The sequence below is a fragment of the Lycium ferocissimum genome, chromosome 8, assembly GCF_029784015.1.
Source record: "Lycium ferocissimum isolate CSIRO_LF1 chromosome 8, AGI_CSIRO_Lferr_CH_V1, whole genome shotgun sequence".
In the NCBI taxonomy this organism is placed as follows: Eukaryota; Viridiplantae; Streptophyta; class Magnoliopsida; order Solanales; family Solanaceae; genus Lycium; species Lycium ferocissimum.
Window position 1 is genome coordinate 25,805,388 of NC_081349.1, and position 6,168 is coordinate 25,811,555.

The window sequence follows — 6,168 nt, forward strand, 5'->3', positions numbered from 1 at the left end:
ATTGACCCTCCTCTTCAAGTTAAAGGTCTTTTGACAGTAGATGGATGGGGTTTTCCCTCCACTTGTTTTGTGAACCTTAATAGAGTTAGCATCTTTTTTGAGCCAGCATGAATTGGTTAGGCTTTAGATAGTTAGTTTATCAATATGCATTTACGATTTACCTCATCTCATGTATATAAATAGTTTTGGCTATCTATCAAGGTAAATCAGGGTGATTAAGCATTGCTCATCCCCTCAACTTACGTAAGATTATATATAACATTTCATTTGCTGGAATATATACAAGTGTAACAATAAAATTAGTTTGATATTTAAAAAATAATAAATGAATTACATACATGTTTGGTTTGCAGCATAGAGGCATGCATTACCTACATCCACAGTTTCTATATATTCAAGTTGGTGGATATTCAAAGTGCCTAATTATAAGGTTTTGCATGCCTTAAATACAGTTACTCAAATTTGCTTTAGATGTAAGCTCACATGATTATCAAATATTACGTCACTAAGATCGTCTAACACTTTTTTTTAAACAATCTTACGTGTTTTATAGATGTGGAATTAGTGATTACATGAAACAAATCTTATATATCGATTCCGTTATATTTGGACCCGTTTCTTCATAATATTGATCTTTAAAGAAAGCTCCTTAATTATTACTCCATTTGATTGAATTGTTTTCTTCTAATGTAGGAAATAAATTAATGGACCACATAGTGGTGTTTTGAGTTTTGTCCACATCGCGATCAGAAGGACCTGCAAGTGATTACATTCAAACACCTAGAAAATTAAATATACATAATAATGAAATAAACTGAAAAAGAAAACCAACTCAAATTCAATAAGAAAAGTTTAGTAGAAAATAAAGCAAATGATTGAGACTTGTCGACAAAGTGAAAATGAATTGATGATAACCAGAATATAATTATCTTCCTAGAGATAAAGTTAATCATCTGACTAAAGGACTTCCCATTAGAGTTATAAGTTTTGATTATGACCCTGCAATTCAGAGGCGGATGGAACACTATAACTTGGGGTTCAATTGAACCCCAAACTTTTGATGCGGGGTATAAATTTATGTGTAAAAATTTACTAAAATTATAATAAATAGTAGATATGAACTCATAACTTTAAAAATATAATGATTTAGTGCTAAAAGTATAAGATGTTGAACCCCTATAATTTAAATCCTAAATCCACCTCTGCCCTGCATTATTAATGTGGAGGGATCGATTAGCTTTTTTGAACATTATCGATTAGCTTTTTTGAACATTCTTGCATATTTAACACAGTAACTTTTTGTTCCTACGAATAAATCAGTCTGCCTCAAGTTTGACTTTTAGCAATATATAAGTAGGATTTTGCACTAGGCCTATCATAATCGAAGGCTAAAACATCAAAGCATGATTTCCTCCCATAATAACTTTGCCTGTCCAAATTTGAGCATATTATTGTCCTAAGTAGTGATAAAGGAGGGCGCGGTGTAGGCAAGCAATCAACATAAAATCAAAGGCGGATCCACGATATAAGATTTACAGGTTTCTACAACCTCAAGCTAATACTTCTACATTAATAACTAGGTTCATAATCGTCAAATTAAAATTTATAATTAGTAGTTAGTGAATTTTATAAATATATATACATATAGGATTTTGAGCAATAGCTATTGGGTTCACGTGAACCCGTAATCAAACCTCTAGGGCCTGCCTTGTATAAAATTAATCAAATGATTATGAATTCTCACAATACAATTGAAATGATATTAAATGGAAAAACATAGCAAATGAGAATTTATATAACCATCACTTAATTTATTTGGGATTGAGGCATAGTTCTTGTGTCGCATTATTTTCTCTTTAATTAATCTTGATTTTAAGTTAGAGCACATTCAACTGATGTTACTTGAGTCAAATATGACGAAGCTACACCTTACAAGGAAAGTGGGGTTTGTGTTTGTCAATGTGAAAAAGAACCCAATATCCTTTATTTTCAGTCATTTTCAGAACATGCTTTCAAATTGTCCATTTCATATTGTAGCCGAAAGTGGAGTCTTGGTTAATCATACCTCAACACCCTGTGTGGAAAATTAAAAAGGGCACTTTTGGAATATATTTCAATGGCTTAAAGTGACTTTATTTCATTAAATAAAACATATGAAAACATAGGTCTTTGGCATATTTTTCCATGTCTAAGCCATAGGGTTCGTCTACTGTATTTGGTCATGATTTTTTTAATGTTGTTCTTGTTTCTATTTTTAGTTCATCATAAAGTTCCACCGGCAGTTATCATGATTATTGATCAAGATTAATTCTTTTATATTTTTCTAGTCATCATCAACACTTGCAAAGATCTCTTGCGTATAGGGCAAGAATTCTTTAAGTATTTGCATGCGTTACATTTCGTTTTCCCTTTAATTTTAGGCAAGAAATGAGAATTAGATCAAGATCCCGTACTTAGTTATAGCTGATTAAACTATTTTTAAGTGGTTAACCTAGTTTATAAAATAAGTAGTTCTGTGTGTTTAAGTAAAAGTGTTGAAACTGATAATTAAATAGTTTGTATTTCTGGTAAAAAGTGCTTATATGCAACGGAAATGGAGTGAAGAGGGAGTTGAACATTTTATTTTGGGATGAAACGGAAATGAAGATGGAGTTAAAAGTCTTGTTTTGGGAAAAACATTTTGTGGAGTGCAAACAATAATTGGAATGAAATAACTATTCGTTAGTTTACAAGTACTTCTAATGTTTACTAAACACGTAAATAAATCAAAAAATATTTATAAGCTGCTTTGACTAACGTGTAAGCATAGAGAAACAGAGAATATAATTAAGAAATAGTTTGTATTCAACTGTCTACATAGAAGTTGGTTTACGGCTCACAGAGAAAAAATACAGATATTCGTGGATGCATAAATTATAAGCATAAGGAATTTTGTTAATAACTCTTTCAGCTGAATCCATGATTTTTCGTGACGAAGTATAGTCTGTTTGAATTTACTTTTTGAGAAAATTATAGTAGCTAAAAACCATTCGGTTATCTAGCTTATAAAAAACGTACATAGTGTATAGGTGGCGTATAGTCTGTACTATATATATATATATATATATATATATATATATATATATATTATATGCATACTATAATATGTATACGTATACACGACATATACAACGAAGTATATAGATCGTGTATACTTTGAGTCTTCGATCATGCTTGGTAAATTAGTTGGCCGAAGGGTATATTTACATGAGTTCCCTTACTTTTTAGCTTGGGACAACTACGTATATATACATCTTAAGGAGAAATATTTACGAAACGTGACGATAGTTTTATATTTACAAAACATAACATTACAAACCCTATACAAAATATGCTTTAAAAAAAATTAAAAAATTATTTTTAAAATTTTTATTTTATTTTTTTAAGTATTTTTTTCGCTCAAAAATTTATGTATGAAATGTGTATATCTCGTTCAAGGCTTAAAAAGTTCGCTCAAAATTTAGTGTATAAAATGTGTATATCTCGTTCAAGGCTTAAAAAATCTGCTCAAAATTGTGTGTATGAAAACAGTATGAAATTTGTATCTCGCTCAAGTCTTAAAATTTCGCTCACATTTTCGTGTATAAAGTTCATGTTAGATTTCTGTAAAATTAATTCAACTACAACAACATTGTATGCAACTTTGATACAACATTCGTGGCTAAAAATAATCGCTCAAATTTTTGTATATGAAATGTGTATATCTTGCTCAAGGCTTAAAAAATGCGCTCAAATTTTATGTATGAAGAACGTATGAAATGTGTATATTTCGGTCAAGGCTTAAACATTACGCCCAAAATTTTATGTATAAGAATTGTATGAAATGTGTATATCTCGCTCAAGACTTAGAATTTCATTCACATTTTTCGTATATAAAGTTCATATTAGGTTTCTGGAAAATTAATACAACTACAACAACATTGTAACAACTTTCATACAATATTTAAGGCTTAAAGTTTTCCTTTATAATTTTGTGTATGAAAATTATATTAAAAATTTCGTTCACACATACACATTTCATACAGCTTTCATACACAAAAATTTGAGGTAATTTTTTAAGCCTTTGAGCAAAAAAAAAAAAGTTAATATTTTTTTTTTGAAAAAAAATGAAAAAATGAAAAATATATAAAAATTCGTCATGTTTCGTAATATATCGTTATGTTTTGTTAATAAGAAAAACTATTTATATATTTATAATGGGAAAATACATATATACCCCCCCCCCCCACCAACGTATACTCAGATTAATTATAACGCACCCAACCTTTGCGGGCGACCTATAACCCCCCTGGCCTTATTTTTTCAGTATTTTTGTGGCCTTTTAGGCTGACATGGCACAAAAAAATTTTAATAGCGAGTGAAAGCAGCTTTCTTCTTCTTTCTCCTTTTTCTCTTTCTTCTTCTTTCTCCTCAACCACCCCCACCGCCGCTGCCGCCACCACACCGCCGCCACCGATGCCGCCATGATTGAACATAGCCCAGATTGTATTTTCATTGCTAAATTGTGAGAAAATAAGGTTGGGGTTGCTATGATTATAAACAATTCCTCGTACTGAATGCTAAAGGTATGACATACCCTTTTACACCCATAGAATATGAGCACCCATAACTACATTTTCTAGTTTTTGTCTTTATTTTTTCTATTTATGAATACCCATTTGCTTTATTGGTTGAAATTCATCTGCAATTAAGTTCTTGTGTGTAATTTTTGGAGTTTAATTTTGGGTGTAAGATCAGTGTTCATCTTGTTCGTAAATGCTTTATTTTGTATGTCAATCTTTGGCACTAATTTATCAGAGCTTAGGTTGCGTTTTAGTTTAGAAATTACATCTCGTTAGAAGACTTTAATGTGACTCTATCTCCTTAATACTTTTGGATTATCTGTTGACCCTTCAAATGGCAATTTCTTCAAATGGATGTCAATGGCAATTTTCTTCAAATGGGTGGGGCAAGAGGAGCGGGTTGGGGGGGGGGGGGGTGCAGCAGCAACAGCAGGAAAATAAAGTAATTGTACAATCTCGAGTTTGGGGGGGGGGAGGGGGGGGGGGAAGCGGGGGGCGGCTTGAAATGAAGAAGAAGGAGGGTTAATGATGAAATTGAATGTGTGTGTTAATGGAGGAAGAAAATGGGTTGAATGTTTCTTGAAAATAAGCTCTTTATGATTGATGATTAAATTGAATGTGTGTATTAATGGAGGAAAAAAATGGGTTGAATGTGTATGTGTTAATGGAGGAAGAAAATGGGTTGAATGTGTGTTGTTAATGAAGGAAGAAAATGGGTTGAATGTGTGTGTGTTAATGGAGGAAGAAAATGGGTTGATGGATTTCTTGAAATGAAGAAGAAGAAGAGTTTAGTGATGAAGAAGACAAAATTAATGGTTTAATGGTTAATTAGAGGTTAATTAGTGTAAATATAATTAATAAAAGAAAAATCAAATGAAAAAAAAAAGGAAAGGAAACGTGGCAGTGATGTGGCAGTGATGTGGCACCAATGTGGCAGAGAGTGTGCAACACTCTCCACTGTGCAACTGGGCATCAATTTTTTTTGGTGCCATGTCAGCCTAAAAGGCCACAAAAATACAGAAAAAATAAGGCCAGGGGGTAATAGGTCGCCCGCAAAGGTTGGATGCGCCATAATTAATTCGAGTATACGTTAGGGGGTTTTTATGTATTTTCCTTATTTATAATAAAAAGTCTCAAGTAGGTATCTTATGTAATTTTCCCTTTTAGCTTTTTATCAAGATGTAAGTATTCGTGAATCAGCCCAGCAGCCCAATACCTTGGAACTTTCAGGTGTACCCATAGCCCAATAGATCAAGATTAGAAAGTAAAATTTTCATAAACAGCTACCTTTTAGCTCATTCTAACAACATATAACTACATGTTATATATTTACAATTCGTAGCTAGATGTCTCTATATTTAGTCATTGTGGTATACTAAAATATAGTGCAAATATAGCGGAAATATAGACGCTGGGCTAACTGAAATTGCTATATTTATGGAAACAAAATCTGTTCCAATTTAAATTAAAATCAGTTTTATTGTTCCCTGATTCACGCAAATATCATCCCATTCCATATCTGATCCCATATCTCATTCAAACAGCTACACAAATTCAAAAAAAATTG

General features: G+C 31.8%; 1 non-coding gene across 1 annotated transcript; it reads left to right on the forward strand.

The window, feature by feature from the left end:
- Positions 1-4,559: 4,559 nt before the first annotated feature.
- On the forward strand, positions 4,560-4,643 carry LOC132069101 (small nucleolar RNA snoR8a). The gene has a single exon (XR_009417668.1). It is a non-coding gene; the product is annotated as a small nucleolar RNA snoR8a (small nucleolar RNA).
- Positions 4,644-6,168: the final 1,525 nt, after the last annotated feature.